The 25,696-nt window shown below is 34.1% G+C and overlaps 1 long non-coding RNA gene and 1 other non-coding gene across 2 annotated transcripts in view; one reads left to right on the top strand and one right to left on the bottom strand.

The window, feature by feature from the left end:
* LOC137644539 (uncharacterized) overlaps window positions 1–25,696 on the top strand; it is a 474,459-nt gene that overhangs the window by 159,553 nt on the left and 289,210 nt on the right. The window lies entirely within an intron of this gene.
* Window positions 25,144–25,215, bottom strand: TRNAC-GCA (transfer RNA cysteine (anticodon GCA)). Its single transcript has one exon. It is a non-coding gene; the product is annotated as a tRNA-Cys (tRNA).

Genomic DNA, 25,696 nt, shown 5'->3' with positions numbered 1-25,696 from the left:
TTATGATATAGAATGTGAAGATAAAGTTTGTTTTCTTCCTCCTGCATCATCCCCTCGATCATTACTTAGGCTGGTGTAGGGTGTGGTGGGGCGATATTCCAATCTTTGTAAAGCATCGGCAAACAAACGCTTGTTGATTTAAGGTCCTCCGGTGTCTCGCCGGGTAGAGGAAGGAGGAGGAGGAGGAGAAAGAGGATAAAAAGAGAGAACTCTCCCCTGGGACCTTCCTCCCACCCTGGCATCTTCCTAGAAGGGTATGGGGTCTTCGTAGACACAGCAAACTAGGGCAAGGATCATCTTTTAGCTTCATTAGAAGAGAACTACTTAATACAGATATTTGCTCAACCATTTGTCAGTTTCATGAATTCGATGCCATCGTCCTATTTCTGTCCGGCATTGTGAGCATGTGAGATTATGTATACATTTCTTGTTTACCTTCTATAAATCGTTGCGTTGTAAATATAATGATTAGTACAAAGACTTTTGAACAGTCGTACCGATGCGTGAAACTTTTTATTACACAGTTTATGTGGAACGAGTCCCCTGCTATATATATATATATATATATATATATATATATATATATATATATATATATATATATATATATATATATATATATATATATATATATATATATATATGGCAGGACGGGATTGAAAATAAAACTTAGAGAGGTTACCCAGGTGGCATAAGCTATGTGGATGAAATCATGGTGAGGGATAAATGGAGATGGTTTGGGCATGCTCTTCGCACTCTCCAAGTGAAATTAGTTTAACAAACTTTCAACTGGGCTCCACAAGGCACTAGAAAAGTTGGAGGCCCCAGGCCTGCATGGCTGAGGACTCAAGTTTGAAGTAAAAGATAATGAATGGAGAAGTATTGATTTAAAAGCTCAAGAACGAGACGACTTGCGAAATCTATCTCAGGTCCTTGGCGTCAATAGGCGTAGGAGATTATTATTATTATTATTATTATTATTTGCTAAGCTACAACCCTAGTTGGAAAAGCAGGATGCTATAAGCCCAGGGGCCCCAACAGGGAAAATAGCCCAGTGAGGAAAGGAAATAAAGAAAAATAAAATATTTTAGGAATAGTAACAATATTCAAATAAATATTTCCTATTTAAACTATAAAAACTTTAAGAGACAAGAGGAAGAGGAACTAGATAGAAAAGTGTGCCCGAGTGTACCCTCAAGCAAGAGAACTCTAACTCAAGGCAGTGTAAGACCATGGTACAGAGGCTATGGCACTACCAAAGAATAGGGAACAATGGTTTGATTTTGGAGTGTCCTCCTAGAAGAGCTGCTTACCATAGCTAAAGAGTCTCTTCTACCCTTACCAAGAGGAGAGCAGCCACTGAACAATTACAGTGCAGTAGTTAACCCCTTGTGTGAAGAAGAATTGTCTAGTAATCACAGTGTTGTCAGGTGTATGAGGACAGAGGAGAATCTGTAAAGGATAGGCCAGACTATTCGGTGTCTGTGTAGGCAAAGGGAAAGAACCGTAACCAGAGAGAAGGGTCCTATGTAGTACTGTCTGGCCAGTCAAAGGACCCCATAACTCTCTAGCGGTAGTATCTCAACGGGCGGCTGGTGCCCAGACCAACCTACTAATGTATATATATATATATATATATATATATATATATATATATATATATATATACATATATATATATATATATATATATATATATATATATATATATATATATATATATATATATATATATACATATATATATATATATATATATATATATATATATATATTATGTGTGTATATATATATATATATATGTGTGTGTGTGTGTGTGTTTCAGCATGTATGTATAAACACTTTTGTGAATGTTTATCTCATATGAATGTATAAATATATGTTTATGATGCATATATGTATATATACACCAATATAAAGGGTACATAAATAGGCATAGACACATGTATGTAAATGCATATATGTCCGTCGGACTCAGGTTACTATTAACTTTATAATCACATTGATTTTGATGTGCTAAATTTTTCCATATATCCAGATTTTCATGAAAATTCAACATTATTATAGCATTTATGATGTTCTAGGTTATATGCAGAGTGCAAAAATTCAATATAAAGTTAATAAGGGGTTAACATTTGAACTAAGCGAGATAAAGTCTTCAAGTCCCGCATACATACTAAACTAATAAATCTGCTTTGCAAAGTGATATTAATGTTGTCTTAATTAGCAGTTAAAGGGCAAACAAATATGCCGCTGTCAGGGAATGTGTGAGATTATAGACGTGATATTCGTTTTATTGGTTTGTATTTCCTTTTAGTTTTCAGTCATAGTTTAATCCGAGAAAATATAGGAATTCATTGGAGACAAGTATATTTTTATTGAGTATGTTTACATAATTCCCATTTATACTTTGATCATTTTATGTTGTTTGCCGTATTTCTTATATATTTTCTAATGTATTTATTTTTTCATACTTTGGTGCTCGCATTATAACCCTGGAACTTTAATAATGTATACGACTACTTCATCCTTGATAACCGCTAAAGCTTCAATGATGGTTGATGACTGGTATATAGATGTGGAGTATAATATTCGGATGTGGAAAAATTACTGTGGCTGCATTAGAGACTACAATTTTTCCTCAGTACCGGGCCCATGGGTAAACTTCTAGAGTGGTCAAGTTATTAAAACATTTGTAATTACTGGAATGAAGCTGAACAAATTTCAAAATATCTTGCAGTACAAAACGAAAGTTTTAGTCTGGTATTTTAGTCAGATTCAAGAGTATGAACATATAACATAGATTAAGGGAATTTATCTGCGTAGACTCTTAATTTTTTTTTTCTCAAGGGTACTAACAAACCGATGATTCAGCGGATCTTGAGAGGCCAACCCATTAGTAAACGAATGAAATTGATATGACATTTCCGATATATATATATATATATATATATATATATATATATATATATATATATATATATATATATATGTATTTTATATATGTATATATAAATAAATATATATGTGTATATATAAATATGTATATATATACACATATATATATATATATATATATATATATATATATATATAAATATGTATATATATACACATTATATATATATATATATATATATATATATATACATACATTCATTCATACATACATACATACATACATGCTTGGTGCCAGGGGCATCCCCTCAGTATGTTATCTGCTAACTTTTTTTTAACTCATATTTCCTGATAGCCTATGTCTTGGGCTAAGTCAAGAACTTAGCGACCACCCTCAACTCCGCCTCTAAATCTACATTAAGTCTTGTATGGGCGGTCAAAAACAATCAGACGTTCATGAAATTTTGTTAGGACTAATGCAATGCATCTGGAAACATGTAAAGAATAAAAATTATAATAGTATGATATAAATTTTCTAAGTAATACCAAAAGTACACAGACAACCGAAAAAAAAAAAAAACTTGCTTTTAACATATATTGCTTTGCAAACGAAGCCCTCTCACAAGAAAATAATTAATCTATAATTACATTTTGCATAATAAATATTTCCTTATTACATACGCTTTCATTTGAGTCCATATTGACATTTTTTATAGACAAATGTTACGTAATAGTGAGAGAAATGCAAAAAATTCTCTATCCGTTACAAATTAATAAATCCTAATAATTAAACGATGGTATCTTCTGAAGATTTCCAATCATATTTTAAGGGATGAAGTGCCTTTGATTTTTTTTTATTTAAAGGTACTTGTTGATATATAGTTAGGAGTTAGTATAAATTATTTTTTTTCATTTATTCATTTACGTGTTTATCATGAAAGTTGCCGGCGTGAGTCTTTTTTCGAATTGGTCACTGCATATTGTCAAGCATAAAGAAAAATACTGAATGTAACCGAACAAGCCGCCTATAAAAAGGTGATATAACGATATCTGGTCAATACTGTATATTTTACAAAGGTGACAAGGCAAAGAAGGGCCGGGTAATAGCTATGGCTTGTAGAAGTTCCACTCAGATGCCTATTGAACAATTTCATGAGTCCTGTCGCAAGCAGTATTTAGTGAGACGAGTACCCCAGCAGCGTTACACTATCACAGAAACTGAGGAAGGATCAGGCAAGAAAAGAAATGTTGAGAAAGCGTTTTCGCATGTGTACTATTTGAAAAAAAAAAAAATATTCCAAAGGTCTGGGTTTAAAACTTTGCCATCTTTAGAATGTGAATAATGATAATCTATCCAACAAAAACATAATGAGCAATCTTGTGAAATAACTAATAATAACCTCAAGTTGAAGATTGAAGACTGTTCTGACCTGTAGGACAGCATCGGCTTTCCATTAGCCCCATGTTAGGACACACTGATATTTTGTAAATCTTCAGAATCGCTGAAAACAATTGTTTGTTCTTCTTATGATGTAAGAGCTAATGACCGGATCTAAGAGGTTAGTCTTGAGCTTCACACTAATTTACTCAATGCCTACAAAGAAACCAAGACATTTCCATGGCCCACCAAAGTTAGTGACGTTCCTGATCCTCTATATAGATCGATGTCATGGATACTCCAGAGGATAAACATGTCAGAGGTTGCGATATCTCTAGTTAAAATTAGTTGATAAAACTGAATTACTTTTAATTGTTCATTGCCCCTGGTTCACTGGTGTTGAAATTACCAATGAATATGATATGGCTTTTGTATTTTTTGGCTCCACATTAGAGGAGAGGATTTCCTGCAAACTCTTTGATCAAATGTTGTAAATGTGTTATCTTGTCCTACTGTGGTCATTTATTAAATTCATATTTCTCGAGGTTGTGGAAACATGTGCTTTATTTTTCAGTGTGTTCTTTATGCTACCTAAAAATGTAAATATGGACTCAAAAGGAAGCTTATATAATAGGGAGGTTTTTGTTTAAACCATTTACTAATAGATAAGTTATTTTCCCTAAGAGAACATAGTTTACATTGGTTAAAAGAAAGTTTTTTTTTGTTTGTCTGTGTACATTTTGTATTACTTTCAAAATATATATCATACTCTTTTAATTTTTGCGCTTTATTTATGTTTCTAGATGTATTTTGATAGATTCTGCAAAATTTCATGAACGTCTGATGGATTTTGACCGCCCTTATATGGCTTAGTGTAGATTTATGTGAGGCGGAGTTGAGCGTAGTGTGGAATTGGGGGTCGTGAGAACGGCCCAAAAGTTGAGAGAGAGAGAGAGAGAGAGAGAGAGAGAGAGAGAGAGAGAGAGAGAGAGAGAGAGAGAGAGAGAGCGCTAAACATCATCCTTTCTTATTTTTGATCCGGAGTCAGTATGATCTTCTCAAGCATAAGGTTTCTTTGTGTTAGCTTGGATTTTGTGTGGCTTTATTCTCACCTGTGCACACTCGTTTGTGTGTGTATGTGTGTTTTGGGGGCGACATTCCGTGTGTAAGTCTGACTAATGGGTAAATCAAGATTTGCTTCAAGTCACGTTTAAAGCTTGACATGTTCGCTCCTGTATTCTTTTGTCAATGCTGATGAGATTGGTATCGTTTCTTCAAAAATAGGGTTTCTGAGTGTGTATCATGGGAAATGATATACACACCCCATCGTAGGGGAAGATGATGTATTGTGAAACAGTGCTTTTGATGGGGATAATGAGGCAAAACTTGAGACACTGGGAAAATACCCACAGTTACGAACTGTTAACAATTTAATAGAATGGAAGTAATCATGAGTTGCTATACTTATTTTTACTTTAAAGGGTTGATTTTCTGGTTCTATGTAGCAGGGGAACCCTACAGTAAAGTATAGAGTAGGACGATTATGGTAAATGAAAATCAAGAACATTGAATGATGAAGATGTTGATATGTGTTGAAGAATAGAACCAGCCGATTTGTATAGGTATTTAGAAGTAGATATAAAATTTGATGGAAGGATGAGGGAAGAGGCTTCACAGAATATGTAAGTAAACTGTAAGAGAAAAAGGTTGTGAAGAATATGCACTTAATTTGAGTGTATGAAGTTTTTATAGAGCCAGCTCTTTAGGGAAGGGAAGTGTGAATGTTAAATAAAGAAGTAAGATAGATTGAATGTTTGTGTAAGTTATTTCTATAAAATACTTTGTGTAAGGAGAATTGAAATGGTGTGAAATGCGGTCAACCATAGAATTAATCGAAAAGTAAGCATTGGTCAAATGAATGATCCAAGTGTATTGAGATGGTTATAAGTCCTATGGTTTATGAGTATATATATATATATATATATATATATATATATATATATAATTTGGTAGTGTTGCGAGTGGAGAGGACAGAAATACCTAGAAATAACTGTTATTGAAAAGGAAGGATCCTAATATCTAGGAACCAGGAGTCTAATTGCAAGGTCGAGGTAAATGGTGCAATGAAGTTTCAGATGACGTAGGGTTGAGAGTACAGTAAGGTTAACCTGAGTGCAATTCAAACTTTCCACAAACTTTGACCGTCTGCTGTAAGCTACGGTAATTAGCTTGTAAAGATATATATACTATAAAGGATAAATTTCAATATATGAACAAAACTACAGGTACATGAATTTTAGTGATGCACATATGATCATGCTCATAGCTATATGCAAGTAAGTGATTACTTTTATTTGTATTGATGTATTTACAATTCTGTTACATTGATATTTAATAAAGCCAATCACTGGAAAACCGTTGCATATTTTGTACAGACTTTCATAGTTTGCTAAGTTCTCCCAATGTTTGTAAACATTCATGTGATGTCATGACATCACCATTCAGTTCAATAACATTTTTTTCCTTTATAAAAGATAAAGACTTGCCGATTAATAGTGTGAAAATGTAAACCAAGTTAAAACCTATTTCCAAAGGATTATTAAAATGAACGATTACTTTGATTTCATATAATCTATACATGTCATTGTTTTAAAAGAGTACGGTGCGGTACTATATAAAACTCAGATTACGAGTCAACTGGACTGCCCTTTGTTAAATTGCAATCTTATTTTAAGATATTTTAAACGGACAGTTAATTGGAAGATTAAAACCAAATGATAAATGTCAAACTAACGTTCTGTTAAAGAAATTAACTCTATTATTCCTCGGGTTCAGGTCTAAATTGACCGAAATCCCTCCTATCAGCACAGTAATGAAATAATGTCTGGCCTCTAAACTGTAGTAGCGTATGTCAATGCCCCTTTCCAGCCGTATCGATTTAAGGAAGTGGGCGCTTTTTTTTCTTTTTTTTTTCTCTAAAATCGCCAACATAGAGACCTTAAAATTTGGATGCTAAGCTATATTACTTTCTTTGCATACTCTTCTCTACTTTTAACGTTTTCGTCTTCTCCCGCTTCATCTTATTCCTTATATGTTTCTTTTTTATTTATCCTACTGTTAGCGACTGTAATAACCTCGATCGCCTTTTTATTGCCTTTTCATATTGTCATCTATCATTGGTTCGCTAATTTTTAAACGAAGCTAACAGAATTTAAAGAAATATATATATATATATATATATATATGAGAGAGAGAGAGAGAGAGAGAGAGAGAGATATGAGAGAGAGAGAGAGAGAGAGAGAGAGAGAGAGAGATATGAGAGAGAGAGAGAGAGAGAGAGAGAGAGAGAGAGATTATTACGCATAGTGAAATTTTTTGGACTATAATTCAGTGAATAGAGTAATTATATTGATATTAATATCCTGCTATTACCGAATAATATATAGCACATTTCAGGAAAGTGCTATCTAAATTATTTAGAATAATTTCATAATGATAACAGTCCAATAACTCTATTTTCTACAAATTGTCTCTCTCTCTCTCTCTCTCTCTCTCTCTCTCTCTCTCTCTCTCTCTCTCACACACACACACACACAAAATATTCGTCCGCAATTTATTTATTCTAACTGTCCTGGCATGGTATACTATATAGTCTCGTTATTAAATATTTATAAAATCTACGCTTCTATGTTTGTACGAATCCTTTTATCTTAAACGAGCGTCAGAACATTCATACATGCAATATATACACCTATGTTTACGTGCTTATTTTCCTTTAACATTGAAATATTACCATCTATTTGGTCTCATTCGCTCGGTCTCCATGCTGTTTTAAATGTCATTCCCTTTCCCGTAAAATTGCCTCCTTTTTCTTTTTCAGCTTCCTTTCTTCTCAGTTTCTTTCAATAAATTCACTTTCCTTGCTCTCTCCCCCCCCCTCTCTCTCTCTCTCTACCTTTCTTCAAAAGAGATAGACGGCTGTTATTCATGCATTTCTTATTTCAAAAAGTAAATCTCAAGATATTTCTTTTGGGATATTTGATTTATTCTTCTTACAGTTTTTGTTCCCAATTGATTAGACATCTTGGTGATAAAAGTCTTTTTGTCGTCTTTTGTTACATAATTCAATTTGCTTATCTTCCTCCTTTATTCATCCCCCTATTTCCGTTGAATGTGCATTCCCTTCGACTTCTTATTCCCTCTCCTCTCTAGCAGTAGGACATTAGTTCATCCGGTCTCCTACTCGAAACAATGGCGCATCCTTCCTCCATACCACCAATGACGGTGGTGTTTCTCCTTCCTCACTTTCGTGAGATTGTTTATGGCAGATGGTACGAGTGTCGTCTTCATCAGACAAGAATCCGCTGAATCGTAGGCTTTGGTATATTACAAATCACACTACACATGATCATGGAGCTCTCCTTATCCCTGCACAGTATATAAAAATCTTTTTGTCGAAGCTGTTTACAACGAGGTTTGCCGAAGTTCAGTTTTACCTCATTCCAGTTACTAAAACTCAAAAATTAGTTATGTGAAGGAATACTATTTCAAAATCCCCATTTGGGAACTTGCTTCCACTTGTTATGATGCGCATAATGAACAAATAGAGAGCTAGATTTGAGCGCAGTTCGATTTGGAAGTACATTCTTTTATTTAAAAGTCAGAAAACAAATATGCATTGTTAATACTTGAAAGGACATGTGAAATTAAACAGGAAAGAAAATAACCGCATTGAAGAAAGTGTTGGATCGCTGATTGAAAAGTGATTCAATTTTATAATATGGAAATACTTATGCAAAAACATTTGCCTGGTGCAAAAATAGGATTTGGAACGTATCTTACCATAATCAGGAAATAGATGATTTCATTACCTGATGGTACTATAGTTAGCCAAGGTACTTGAACACTACCGCATGCAGAACAACTAAGAAAATCTTGAGACATCAAAGTGTTTTTCACGACATCTTAGACTTTAACATTCCATAACCTTTCTCCTTTTCAGTATTAACCATACTTACCACCGGAAGACGATGAATCATAAAAAATAATGAAGGTGCCCTAGACTCATTTTGATATCCCTCACTAGTATTAACTACAGTTGTTGATGATTCTCTCTCTCTCTCTCTCTCTCTCTCTCTCTCTCTCTCTCTCTCTCTCTCCCTCTCTAAATTGGGACACTGAAAATTTGTTTTTTATTTCTTCCCGCCAGGTTTACGCTTTAGGGATATGGAATGGTAAAGAAACGTGTAAATGTGTTGTTTTGAAATATTAGACGCCACATCTGCATTAACATCCAAAAAGTTTATTTTGAAGTAGAAGGATATGAACATCATGGTGGACCATGCAAAGTTACACCAACACAGAGATAAAGAATTGAGGACAAGTTTTGCCTTGAAGATTTCTCAGCAAAAGCAAATCAGGATATCCAGTATGGTACATACGAAGCTACTTTTGTACGTAACCTGTAACACTCTTGACAGTCATTTCAGCCTGTTAGGAATAAACCTCAGAGGCCCGAAATGCACGCTAGAATTTGGACTTCATACCAGCTAAAAAAAAGAATCCTCATCCAATTACAAAGAGAATTGGAATCTTTATGTATTGGCCGCCCTTAACATCTTCAGCAAAAGGGCAAGCATAATCTTACTCCCACTACAGTATTGTGAATGAATTAGTTGGAAAAGCAAGTGGTCAACGCAGCTGTTTCTCTCGTTGGATCCTGAATAAACCACTTAATTAGCTGCCAGTCAGCTGTGAGAGAAAGTACATAGTTCATAGAAAAGGTGAAATTTCTGCTCTGTGTCTTACATAAAGAAAGATGAATACATGAAGATGGATAATTGCATGGCCCTATTAGAGAGAATAGAAAATGATTCAACGGATATACTGAAGCTAAGAGGATGTGAAATGGTAACTATGGCAAACAGTGTATAATAGAATATTAAGTGTTCTAAGGTGGTTAGCACAGCAGGATATAAATACCAATGTGACCATCGACAATGGATTTGGATATTGCTATGGGAGCCATCAAAACTCATAAACCTAGCTACCCACAAAGTCCCAGATAACGTCCTCCATATCGTCTTGGAGAATGTTTACAGATTGGACTGTCTCTGATCCCTTTTGATCCCTTGAAAAATCTTACAGATGTTGAGGGTTTTAACAAAGAAGAACAGATTGCTCTCACATAGAGGTGATCTTTTCACACAAGTGGATAGATTACCAACTGGATCACCCCTTGAGTTCTCTGCTAACATGTGTATGGTTGCAACGGGTTACAAGACCTCTGGCAGACCCCAAAGACAAAAATTTATGTTAGAAATTTAGATGACAACTTTATTACTATCAATGTAGCAGATGACACTAAAAAAAGCTAGCAGACTCCCATAAAACAAACGAGGTCCTCAATTACCATTAAAGCCTGTGAGGAGAACACGCTTGGTTTTTCATGTCATCTGCAGGAAACCTACCTAGCATGCCATACCTATCTATATAATGGTTACAAATGTTCACTGTCTTAATCCAAGGGGAGGCATACAGAACTGGTATAGATAAAAGATATGTTGACATATAATGGATACACCAGCAACATGGTAGAGGATATGTTAATGAAGAAAATGGGGATAATCCACATATAAACCAAGAACACTGCAAAAGGCAATGGAATAATGGTATTGCTTACATGAAGGAAGTGCATGCCTACCACAAGTTATTAGTGAAAATAACTCTTAGTATGAGGAACAATATCACTTAGGAAACCCAAGACATCGGGGACTAGCATAGTTTACATATTTACATACCTATAAAAGACCTATAAGCATCTATTATCCTATTTTTAAGGACTTTTTAAGTCCATTTTAACAAAGGGTTTGTAGATTAGTATGTTTTAGGTGGTATTAACACAATGCGCCTCTCGAGTGACCTTTTCCGAGACACTGTGATTGTTCACCATGAGGACGGCCATAAGCTGTGTGTGCTTGCTGAAGCAGGGGGCATCATGCTGAACCAGGTTTTATATTTGATTACATTTTCTCTGTCCAAATTATATAGAATTGAGGCTGGCCATAAGTGAATGGCTCCATAAGAGAATGGCTTAGATAACTGTCTGAATTAGATAAAGTGGAACAACATATTGGTAGTTTTCATATTTTTCTTTGAGAATAAGAGGAGATATGAGAAGACTGTTGTTTTAAGAAATAGACGCCACATTTGCATCGGTATTGAACAAGAATTTCCTTGTGGGGTGTAGGGCCATCAGTGCACCTTACACTATGTCATTAGGGTATTACTTCAGAGTATTTGTAACGTCCCTTCGGCCACTAGACAGCACTTACTTTTTTTAGCCGTGTATTATGCCTCCGTCTTAGATGTAGTCATTACATCTTGCAGGCCAACATCTAAACTTTTACTTTATAGTGAAATAGCAGACTTTTTTGTCGTGTTGCCCATAGGCGCTTTATGACATCTAAGGAGCTAATGTTCAATATTCATAAATGAACATATATATATATATATATATATATATATATATATATGTATGTATGTATGTATGTATATATATATATATATATATATGACAATTTCTTAAAAATTTTTATTTTTCCTAACATACTTACCACAGCCCAATAAAATGAGGAGCCCTTGAGCGTCAGCTCTGCGACCTGAGGGTTTCCACCCATTAGGTGTGACCCCCGAATCCCTTCCTTCTCACCTGCACGACCCTAACCTCTTGTTTTACCCATCATGCCCTAGAGGGATGCTTCAGGCGACCTTCCCAGGTCGCCATTAACCATTCTACCCTGGTCCCAAGAAAAAAGTATATTACAGCTGGGTCTATAGTGGGGAAAGATTGGGGGCCAGTTGCGTTATTTGTCCGTGCTATGTATGTTAGGAAAAACACAATTTTCTTAGAAATTGTCATTTGCTCCAATTCAAATCCTTACCACGACCCAATAAAATTAGGAGGCAGGAAAACAGACCCGTGTAAGAGAGGCAAGAGAGCTGCGGAGGGGGCCAGGCCTGTCCGGGAAAAGTACTATCAGGTACTAAGGAACTTAGGTTAGTTAGGTAACACTCACCCACTGGACATCTTCCTTCCTGGATCCTTCCATGGTAGGCAGAGGGGGTAGGGATTTCAGATGCTCCATCCTGACTGTGCCGAGTGTCGCTGCCCTTAGTTCCTCTGCTAGGCGACCACGACAGGACCGAGCATGAAGCCCTCCTGGGACTTGAGGGAACAGTCCTTTGGCAGGAGGCCTAGAATAGAAAGGAATAATGGCAGGGGAAGTGATAACCTGGGGAGGAATATTCCTCGTAAAACTAGGAAGAGAATGAAATACGCTGTAACTTAAAAAGGCTGGGACAAGAACCGGAGACGAGTTACCCAGAATGCCAGCTTTGAAAAAGACCCACTAGCTAGTCTGGCCCTTCCGCCAGGGATGGTGGAATTATGGATGACCCTCTTTGGAAGGCCAAGTCCACCTAGCTATATCAATAGTGATCCACCACAGCAAACATGCACCATTATTGAGACCGTTAAGATCGAAGAAATAGAATGGTGTAAGAAGAAAACAAACCTGAGAATGCTGCCGGCCCCTGATGTCATAAGAGATACTGACTTTAGTGACAAAATTACTGGACTACAATAAAATCCTGCAATCTAAGATCGTAACACATGACTGGCAAGAGGAAGAACAACTCTCTTGCCAAAGAATGCTGTCCCTCAAGAGGTTAGGGACTTCCAACCTATTACTGTAACTTCTGTGGCAAAACGAGGGTTGCACAAGATTTTATCCAAGCGTTTGGCGGAGCACATTCCTTCCTCAGCCCGACAAAAGGGGTTCAAGGCTGAGGAGGGCATCAGTAGCAACCTTTTATTTTCAAAAGAACTGATTAAGGAGGCCAAGAGGGAGTCGAAGACACTCTATATGGCTGCCATAGATTTTAAGAAGGCATTCGACTCCGTCAGTCATCCCACCCTGCTGGACATCCCAAGGGTAGCTGGCCTGGACGAGAATTCGACTCATCACCTCAAGGAATTCTACAACAGCATAAGCACTTAGGTAGCTGGAGTCAATGTGGATATCGCAAGAGGCGTTATGCAGGGGGATCCACTGTCCCCCCCTGCTCTTCAAACTAGCCCTAGACTTTGTGCTCACACGCCTCCCTTAAGGAGTAGGGGCAACGCTGAGAGGGGAAGGTGATAATGTATCTGGCGTTTGATGACGATATCGTTGCTGTGACGCAAACAAGAGTTGGCTTGACATATACAGTTAAAAAGCTACTAGATGAGGCGGGGTAGCTTGGCCTTGAGCCAGGCCTGCAGAAATGTGCCACAACGGGTATCGTTGGCGATCGCGCAAGGAAGAGCTGGTACGTTGATACCCGCCCCTTCACATATGGAAATAGCAGTATCCCGGTAACGAGTCCCGATGGGGTATAGAAGTACCTTGGGGTCGAAATCTGGCTCAGGAAAAATGTAAACGGGTGTGAAACTGATAGGTAGAGCCAGGACGGAACTGGGGAATCTACAGGTTGCCCCGTTGAAAACCCCGCAGAAATTCTGAGCCCTAAAAAATGTGCTTCTACCTCGGCTCAACCATGTAGCCATCCATGAGAACCTAAAGAAATTCCACTTCAAGGGGCTGGATAAGGAAATCTGAAAGTTTGTCCAGAGTTGTCTACACCTACTGGGCGATACTCCTTTGCCGGCGTTTTATGCGAGGATAGCAGTGGATGGCCTCGGTATATTCAACCTTACCGAAGGAATACCCAAAGTCCTGCATGAATGCCAATATGTAGTGACCAGCATAAGGACATGTCTGAAGACATTGTCCTGCATTGGACTAGAAACGGCAGCATTTGTTGATATATATATATATATATATATATATATATATATATATATATATGTATGTATATATATATATATATATATATATATATATCTATCTATATATATATATATATATATATATATATATATATATATATATGCATATATATTTATATATATATATATATATATATATATATATATATATATATATATATATATATATATATATATATGTATGTGTGTATATGAATATATGTATATATATTTATGTGTATATATATGTATATATGTATATATATGTATATATTACACACTTAATACTTACTTGTGTGCGCATTTCTTCGTATAGTTTACATATTCATATAAAAATAGTGAGGGCGAATAGGTGATTGACAAAGCACTTCTTTCAATCAGGTCATTGATCTGCTCTTCAATAGACACTCAATTCCGGAGAAGGGAGGAAGAGAACGGGAGGAGAGCCGCGAGCGGAAGGCTTGATAACAGAAACGCAACGCAGTGGGGAGAGAGAGGTAGGTTTGGGAGGAACAACGGACTTCCGTTCAATGAAAAAAAAAAAAAAAGGAAAAATAACAGAGGTTTCATGAAAAGTACCTGCTTAGAGGTAGGACTGTCGGCCAGTTGATTGGAGACAGTCGAAGGGAAATTAGGTGTTTGTTATAAAATAACATTTAGTATATTTTTTTTGATTAATATTTTAGTAGCAATACAGCTAGAATGATGAACAAAAGGTATATAGAATATCCTTCTATCTCCCACCTGGCTTCGTTCTGTCCCATTAACCTTAATCCCCTCCCTGCGCAGATTAATTTGGGTTTTTGCTGTTGTTTTAACAGATAGGTAAATGGTATTTTAACAAATCCAGAAAGTATAAAGTTTAAAAATTATTAAGTTTTGATCAGAAAACTCAAGTGATCAATTAAAATTACTTAGTCTCAACGAATTATCTTCGAAAATGTTTTTTATTGTTTATTCATATTTATAGATATTTCCTTTTTATTATTATTATTATTATTATTATTATTATTATTATTACTATTATTAGTATTATTTCTATTATTATCATGATTATTATTGTTATTATTATTATTTATTATTATCATTATAATAATTATTATTACCATTATTATTATTATTATCTTTATTATTATTTTTATTATTATTGTCATTATAATTATTATTATTATTATTATTATTGTAATTATTCAAATTATTATTATTATTATTATTATTATTATTTTTATTATTATTATTATTGATGATAATAATAATAATAATAATAATAATAATAATAATAATAATAATAATAATAATAATTACCAAGCTGCAGAGACGTCTTTAGTACACTGGATGTGGCAAATATGAAATGATTGGCAATCGGTTTCTTAGTTTTAACTATAACTATCATAATTTTTTTGGTCCCTTCCTTTATTATCCTTCTCAAATGTTCATTGTCTTCTATCTTTCTTCTGTAAGCTTTGCAGGTGATCATGGGCTTTGTGACGCCAGTTTATTTGAACAAATTACCCATTCCTATCTTTCTGCCTTTGATATAGTTCATGAGGATGTTGTTTTCAGTTTTATTTGAATTCTCTTTGGCTTTCTAGTGAAACCCCCAAGGTAGCATCAGCTACTCGTATTCACGGTTCCGGTATCTTTACCTGAACTGTCAATCTTTGAATTTTTTTCCTAATTCTTTTTTTCTGATTATTCTATTTAGAATATCGACATATTGCTTCCTTCAGTGTTAAAGGCCTGGTTTTAACTTGTTTTTTTTTTCGATTTGGTCAACGTATAAACATAACTAATCCTAATTTTCTTACTTTTATTCTATCTCTAAGAACAGGTACGTCTGCTTGCCGAATGCTTTAGTATATTGAGAGACTAAGAACTTATGATTGATAATGCGTGACATTCATTACCAGTTTCATGCCGAAGTACTGACGTACATCACTACTAGACTTATTTTGCTCAAATCTCCTTAATTATCTATCTATACTACATACTACATATATATATATATATATATACATATATATATATATATATATATATATATATATATATATATATATATATATATATATATATATATATATAAATTATATATATATATATACATATATATATATATATATATATATATATATATATATATATATATATATATATATATAAATTATATATATATAGATATATATAAATTATATATATTATAATATATATATATATATATATATATATATATATATATATATATATATACTGTATATATATCGTGTGCGGACTGAATGCCTACAGACAAAATGTCTAACGGACATAGTACCTAACGGACAAAATGCCTACAGTATTGGAGCCAGTGCGTGTGTATGTGTAGATTCTCGTTCTTATGACTAGCCCATTGCATATGTTTTAATAACAATAATGACACAAGAATGAGAACATTTCTTTATTAAAACACATTTCTATAACAGAATTTCTAAAATTGTTAAAAGCACAGGATTTATATAATGCAATCTTTAAAAAGTTACAGTACATAAAATATTTTTACATTTATTTCAGTGCCACCAGTTAAAATATTTAAGAATAAGAGAAAAATAAAGGAAATTTATTACATTACAAATTGTGTGCTATTGATCTTAGATGCGTCAATCCTGTACTATTATTATAAGTGGCATTAACCTTCTTTATTCTTTCATTTATTTGAACATATTTCTTATTAATTCTTGCTATATCCTCTCCCAAAGACAGCTGTTCGAGGATCACTTCCGTATTAGCTTGTTCCAGATTAATTTTTTTTCACTAGTTTTTAGATTGTTGGGTGAGTTTAACCAACTCTTATTGAAAGCTTGATGCCATCCTTCCAGGGTCCCTGCCGACCGCGCTGAACGATGCCAAGCGAGGTTATTTCGAAATATCCTAAGAATTCACTGAAAACTTCATCAGTTTCCATGTCTAGTGATTGCATAAAATCTGTAAAAAGATCAATAACATCACATGGGGAAACGAAAGCTAATGTTTGTATTTGTTTTATTATTAGAGCATTTTCAAGACTTCTATACAAGCCTTGTAAACCAAGGCTTTGGATTTTTCGCCAGAGACACTGGCCGAAGTGAAACAAGCAACCTTGGACAGTTGCATATGGGAAACATTTTCTTAAAGCTTTTATCGCTGCTTGTTCAAAATCCATTGTGACGGACTCTGGATATAGGTTACGGTCTTTTAAGAACTCAAATAATTCTTCATAGGTTTTCTCGTCTTTGTTCGATGCTATACAGTAGAGAAGAGGCAATGTTTTGCTTGCAGTAAGAGAGGCATGAATTGTGTATAATAGTTTATTAACTGGCACACAGGAAAATCTTCCATCACTAAACCATTTGTTTTTGTTCGTAAAATGTCCAAATTTTTTATAGTTGCGTAAATTTTCATTCTTTCTGATTCGTAAAGTAGAAAATTATCACCTTTTGTAGTCACCGTTAGATCTTCATCGGCATTAATCCGGACTCTTGCACTTATTACAGTACGAGCTATTGATTCCTTTGTCGTCAAAGCACCACAAACACTTAGGTGGTAAATCACTTGTAGCGGTGTTGATCACGGATGATGTGGCTTCATTAGATTACAGCGATCGTTCTTTTATGCTTTCTTTAACTTTCAGTGAACAGTTGAGAGCTTCTTCTGGTGGATGTGAATGGCTATTTGAGATTTTCTGCATCTCACTGCCACAAGTAATAATGCTGGCACTGCAAGAATTCCGTTTATCTCCTCTCCAGTATATACGATTCTCTTTCTTTCTATTGACAACATAAGCAAAGCCTTCATATAGAAGTTTTTTTCCACCTTTATGACCGGTAACGAACTTTATTCTGAACATATAGATTGTTTAGAAATTTATATTTAAAGTGAATAACAAAGAAAGGCTAGAACTAAAGTAAAGTGATTGGAAATATGCAGATTGGTCATTAAGTTATGGTTTATTAGGAGGTACTTCTGGAAATTAGGATAGGGTAAATTATTCTTAAGAACGAGAATCTACACATACATACGTACACACACACTAGCTCTAGTGCTTGGCAGAAGCCTAAACTCAATAATAAAATAAAATAAAATTTTCGTTCCATAATTGAAGTTTTTTTTAGGTATTTTGTCCTGTAGGCATTTTTTCCATTAGGCATTCAGTCCGTTTACCATATATATATATATATATATATATATATATATATATATATATATATATATATATATATATATATGTGTGTGTGTGTGTGTGTGTGTGTGTGTGTGTGTGTGTGTGTTAATAAACAATATGTATTTAAACTATATGTATAGTGTATAATGCATATAAATAAGTAAAGGTGTAAATTGTGCTAGTGTGTTTGTGCGTATATTTAAAATTTTGACATATGTACGAGGGTATTTGCAGGCACACTGCTTGCATATAAAAACATTTACATTAGTAGAATATTATATGAGAGAAGAGATGAGGCGGAAAATGATACATGGAATCAAAACAAAAGGCGTCTAGCATTAGTCATCCATGTAGGTTAAACAAATTTACGGTTAACCATTTAATTATTCACAGTTAATGCCATGCTTGGCTCATGGAAATTTGGGGTGCGAAATTGTAGTGTTGTACGTCCTATTTGACCTTAGAGAGAGAGAGAGAGAGAGAGAGAGAGAGAGAGAGAGAGAGAGAGAGAGAGAGAGAGAGAGAGAGAGAGAGAGAGAGTTGAATATTATAGTAAGGGGAGGTAGGTTGCGGAAAGCGCCAAACCTCAGTTTTTATGTATCGTCCTCTTACCGCTGGGGATTACCCGAAGAGAGAATAATAAAACATCCCTAATTTATTCAATGTGACATCTATTCCGGTACAAAGGGTCAAAGTTCGGTGCTTTTACGTAAAGTGATCGTTATTTCAACTTCCTTTATCCATCTGATTACTATGCATGTTTTGAACGCGAAATATCCATTGTCTGTAGACTTGACCATTTTTCGGTAATTGTGGGTATAAAAAAGATTTGAAAAGATAACTAACCGCAGAAACAAAAGTTTCAATTATTTGACATTACTTCATCCGTAGCTCCTATCTCATAAATGTATATTCAACAAAGTAATGCACACACACAAACACACAGACACACACACACACACACACACACACACACACATATATATATATATATATATATATATATATATATATACACACACACTTCTTCTCTTCCTTCCCCTGCTTCCTTTACAATCTCTAGGAGATCTCTGTCATTTTCATTGTATGTCCTGCCCATGTCCATTTCTTTTTCTAACATGTTAGAATATCCTCTTCTTTAGTTTGCTCTCATATCCAAGTTGCTCTTTTTATGTGTTATTGTTATTCCCATCATTATTCTTTCCATAGCTCTTTGAGTTGTACCTAGATTATGTTCTGAGCTTTTAGTGCAGCTCGAAGTGTCCGATGCTAAAGTTAATACTGGTAGGACCATCTCAATAAATACTTTTTCTTTTCAGAGAAAGTGGCATTTTACTTCTCATACTCTCATTTTGTTTACTAAATGCTCTCCATCCCGTGTTCATCCTTCTTTTAATTTCGGTCTTGTGTCCTTGGAAATCACTGTCTATCGTAAGTACGTATATTCCCTAACAATCTCTAGTAGGTCGCCCATAACTCTAATTTGTTGTCTCTGCATTTTCATTGCATATTAGTTTTACCCATATTCTTTTTCAGTTCTACATTTCTGCTTTCTCTATTCAAATCTTCTATCGTCTTTTGTAATTCCTTCCATGCTTCACTAAACACAATTATTTCATCTGCAAATCTTGAGTTGTCAAGTATGCCCCATTAACATTAATTCCTACATTTTCCCAGTTTAAATTCTTAAATACTTCTAGGCACGCTGTGAATAATTTAGGAGAGATGAAGTTTCCCTGTCTCTCCTTTCTCAATAGGAATTTTCTCATTATCTTTATGAAGTTTTAGGATTGTCGTATTTCCTGCATAGATATCTTCAAGTGTTTTAACAAGAATCATATTTTCCTTGTTTTTGACGGGTTTTCATTATTGCTGAGCTTATTACTGAATCAAAAGCTTTCTTATAGAGTCCACAAATGCCATACATATTGGTTTGTCATACTCTTGATTTTTCCATTAGCTGGTCAATTACATGGATATAGTCAGTTGCTGAATACCCACTTCTAAAACTTGCCTGCTCTCTTGGTTGATTGAAGTCTAGTTGTTTTTCTATTCTGCCTAATATGATCTTTGTAAATATTTTATATATTACGGAAAGTAAACTTATTGGGCGGTATTTTTTCAAGTCTTTTGTGGCTCCCATTTTGTGAATTAGTATAATGATAACATTTGTCCAAGCTGTAGTTATTGAGCATTCTTGCAGACATATGGTTTAGAGTTCAGCGAGTTTTACTACTGTGAGTCCTCTATCTATTATTAAATCAATTGTTAGGCCATCTTCTCTCTGGTCACACACCTTTTAATGCTTTCTTTATTTCTCCTACTGTTACGTTTGGTACCAACACAGGTGTTTCATTATTTCGATTGAAGTTATTTCTTCTAACATTATTGTATAGCATTTTATCGAAATCCTCTGCAATTTTTAACACCATCTCCGTTGTGGATATTTCCATTTTCAATCTTTAAAGCAAACATCTGTTGGCGCCCTGTTCCAAGAATTCTTATCATCAATTTGATGTTTCTTTCTTTAGTGTTTCCTCAAATTTGGTCTGATTTTGTTTAGGAATATCTTGGGTTTTTAGTTTGTTTATTGTTTTGAATAGTTCTGCTAATTCTATTTCATCTCCCTTGTATTTTATCCTCATTTCCCATCTTTTTTTATTAGATTTTTTGTCTTTTTATAGTTTTCCATTATCTTGTTCGGAACTTTTCCACCCATCTCTTGTGCAGATTCCAATACATTTTTTTATAAATTACTGTTAATTACTTTTACTTGCTTCCATTCCATTGTGCTGTAATATTTTCACAATACGAATTTCCTCATACATTTGCACAGAAGGATCATCAGCAGGGCATTGAACCCGTTTAAAAGTATTGCTATTTACCTCTTATCTTGCATGCAATTTTGCGCTTCCTGGATATCCAGCCCTCTACAATATGTCTTTCACATCATATATCTAATACTTTCTTGACCTTCTATTCCTATTTATCTACCTGCCGTTTTTTTAATTATACATTTTTTTCACTACTTATTATTATTGTTGTTATTATTACCAGCTAAGCTACAACCCTAGTTGGAAAATCACGATCTTACCAGGCCAAGAGCTCCAATAGGGAAAGTAGCCCAGTGAGGAAAGGAAATGAGGAAATAAACTATATAGGAGAATTAATGAATAAGAAATATAAAATATCTTATGATTAGTAACAATGTTTAAATATATCTGCCATGTATAAACTATGAAAAAGACGTATGTCAACTTGTTCATCATCATAACATTCGCTGCAAGTTTGAACTTCTGAAGTTTCACCGATTCAATTGCCCGATTAGGAAGTTCATTCCAAAATCTGATCACAGTAGGAATAAAACTTCCAGAATACTGGAATCAGAAAGATTTAGTTTCCCATTACTCTGCTTACTGTCAAACACACCAGTCATACGCTATGCCAAACCATTTCAAAATATCCTGAACCATGTTTTCACCTATACTTATAAAAAGCCAGCTTATCCGTTTTCCTGACAAGAAAGGAAATAAGGAAACAGATTATCCCATCAGCTACACGCTTTCTCCTTTTGCTGTGTTTACCATCCACACTACACCATGTTGAAGGATAGTTGTTTGGACCATCCCACCATACATTCCCTCCTTTGGCTTCTATATGCATTTAAGTCTCGTACCACCTCCTCCTTTCCCAGTTATATTTACTATAAATAAATATTTACTTCCAATTATTTATATGAATCCACAACTTTCATTCTTTTATTACCCATTCAAACATGATTTACCCCATCTTCCTGGTTTCTAATTCCTCTCATTTACTTCCCTTTGCTCGCATTTACTCTTTGCTTTCTCTTTTTGCAAACGCTTTCAAACTGCCCTACAATGTCGCAAATCATCAGCAATCATCACGCCATTTATTCACTCAAATTAGTTTACATCGCAGTTCTGTTGATACTTTACACTATAAATAGTACCTCAGGTTTTATAGAGGATTACGCTTCTGACCAAAAAAAATGGGAATAATAAAACATGATTTTTTATTACCAGATCTCTCTCTCTCTCTCTCTCTCTCTCTCTCTCTCTCTCTCTCTCTCTCTCTCTCAAAAGAAAAAAAGATTAACTAAATTACCAGAATCACTCACAAAATTTCTGAATAATACAATAACGAGTGGCTGGCCCTCTTCTTTTCTTCATTAGTGTTTATTTTTTTTTTTCTTGCCGTGTCTTGTTTTGACATCAATGATACTGTGACTCAACAAGTACCTCTATTCTGTTTCACCTGACCTTAATTTTGAACACCACCCGCATCAAGTATTTCTTCATCATTGAAGTGCGAGGTGGATGTCAGAACATCCAGGAAATTAACAGAACAGATGACAATAGACACAAAACGGGATACATTGCCTGTAAGCATTGTATTTTCGAGCTATTTGAGTAAAATGCGTAAACGATTGAAGCAACAACAATGGAAATGCATCACATGACCATAAAATGACGGAGAAGTTTTATTACTGTTAAATGACCTACATAACGTCAAATTTAATACAATTGCAATATGTTTATATTAATTGCAATGTAATACTATAGCAGAGCTTCAGAAACAAAAAGAAACCAAATGATGAAAAAACTGTTTAAAAATCGTCTCGAGTGGTATGCATAATATTAAAGAAGAATTTCTGCTTGATTGATTATCCAAATATCAATGTGAAATAGCGAGGCTAAGAAATGCAATCTCTATTATTGATAAGTGCAAAGTTTGAGATACTCAGAAAAATCTTAGTTTACTAAATTGTTTTATCTGACATAATTCCTTGACCATTGTATCGCCCATTGAGATAAATATTAAAAAAAGAATAAGCATGCGAGGGAGATTTTTTCGAAACAAAGTAAGATTATGAAACTTAAAATGGCACTTTCTCTAAAAAGAGAGGTATTTAATCAGAGGGTCTTACCATTATTAACTTAAGCTAGTTACAACTCTAAGAGAAATGGAAGGAATAATCATGAGAATGATACCAAGAGACAAAAAGGGCAACATGGATATGAAAAATAGAGGATATTCTAACAAAACGTAAGAAAAAGAAATGTACATGGATAGGACATATAATGAGAATGACAGATAATTGATGATCAATAACAATAACGGAATGGGTCCCTAGAGATTGCAAGCGATGTAGGGGAAGGAAGGGACGAGGATGGATTGACAACCCAAGAAAATTTGCTGGTATAGTCAGGCATAAAAAGACCAGAAACAGACCGGAGGGGAAGGTCATGTCTCAGGCTTTTGTCCTATAGTGGTCTATCTATGGCTGCTGCTGATATATATCCTTAGTGCATATTTCATTAACAATCTGTAGAGGTTCGTCCATAACCCTTATTTGTTGTCTGCAATTTCATTGAACATTATGCTAGTTTTACTCATGTTCATTTTCAGTACTACATCTCTACTTTCTCTATTCACATTTTCTATCATCTTTAGCAATTCCTGCCATGACTGACTAAATAGAATTACATCATATGCAAGTTGTGGGGATATTTTCCCGTTAACATTAATGCCTAAATTTTCCTAATCTGAATTCTTTAAAATTTCTTCAGCATGCTGTGAATAATTTAGAAGATATTGGGTCTCTAACTCCTTTCTCAATCGGAGTTTTTCACTATTTTTATGTAGTTTTAGAATTACTATACTTCTGTATAAATATCTTCAAGTGTTCTAACACAAGATTCATCTATTCCTGGCCTTCGAAGGGCTTATCATTATTGCTGAAATTCTGTCATAATTGAAAGCATGCTCAGTTCATAAATGCCATATGTAGTGGTTTGTCGTATTCTTTTGCTCTTTTCAATAGCTGAATGATTACATGGCTATGCTATGGTTAGTTGTTTGATACCCACTTCTGAATCCCGCCTGGTCTCATAGCTGTCTTTCTATATGCCTAATATGAGCATTTTTGCAGTCATTTTGTGCAAAATTCACCAAGTTTTACAACGGTGACATCTCCCCCATATATTATTGAATGAAATATTAGGCCATTTTATCCAGCTGCTTTCCTTCCTTAGTTGTAAATAATTTTACGTATCAGACTTAATGTTATTGTATGATTTAATGTTATTATATGCCATATATATATATATATATATATATATATATATATATATATATATGTATATATGTATGTATATATATATATGTATGTATATACATATATGTATATATATGTATATATATATATATGTGTGTTTTCCTGTGATTTTTACGCAAATATATGTATGTATATATATATATATATGTATATATATATATATATATATATATGTATGTATATACATATATATATATGTATATATATGTATGTATATACATATATATATGTATATATATGTATGTATATACATATATATATGTATATATATGTATGTATATACATATATATGTATATATATGTATATATATACATATATATATGTATGTATGTATATACATATACATATATATATATATATATATATGTATATATATGTATGTATATACATATATATATATATATATATATGTATGTATATACATATATATATGTATGTATATACATATATATATGTATGTATATACATATATATATGTATGTATATATATATATATATATATATTGTGTGTGTGTGTGTGTGTATGCGGGCGCGTGTGTGAAAATTTCTCCCTCAAAATTATTTCGAATATAATGCTTGTGGTGTTGCCTGAGTATTATACTGTATATATTTGGTTTCTGCTGTGGTTTTTACTTCGTTATCATTTCAATATAAACAATTCAACAAAATCATTCACCTTAGGGGGCGCCCGGGATTGAACCAGGGACCTCTCGATCTGCAGTCGAATGCTCTACCACTGAGCTACACCCCCTCATGCCTTAGGAACAGAAAATCTTTAATGAGTAGCTTTTATGAGTTCAGATTAAACGGTCGTCTAATGAATAAAGTTGACAAAGATGAAAGATATCCTGGATCATTGTTTAATTAATTTCATGTGATATAATATCACGTCTGCGTGTTTTGATACGGCATTTTTTTTTTTCACTTAAAGAAAGGAGATAATGAACCCCAGAGTGAGTCACTTTAGCAAATTCGAACTGTATTTGGTACCTTAATGAGTTAATTTTTGTGCCACAACCCAAATTTGACACTTATCTATTGTCAACACTAGACACTTACCATTGCCATATTTTCCCTTTAAACACAAATATAAAATATAGTAGACTAAATGTATATATATATATATATATATATAGAGAGAGAGAGAGAGAGAGAGAGAGAGAGAGAGAGAGAGGGGGGGGCAACCATGCCACCCAGACCTTAAGATAAATCGGGGCTTAGACCCTATGGCA

Source organism: Palaemon carinicauda, chromosome 1 (genome assembly GCF_036898095.1).
Source record: "Palaemon carinicauda isolate YSFRI2023 chromosome 1, ASM3689809v2, whole genome shotgun sequence".
Taxonomy (NCBI): domain Eukaryota; kingdom Metazoa; phylum Arthropoda; class Malacostraca; order Decapoda; family Palaemonidae; genus Palaemon; species Palaemon carinicauda.
The sequence above is the reverse complement of the archived record's forward strand: the minus strand, read 5'-3'. Positions and strand labels throughout refer to the sequence as shown.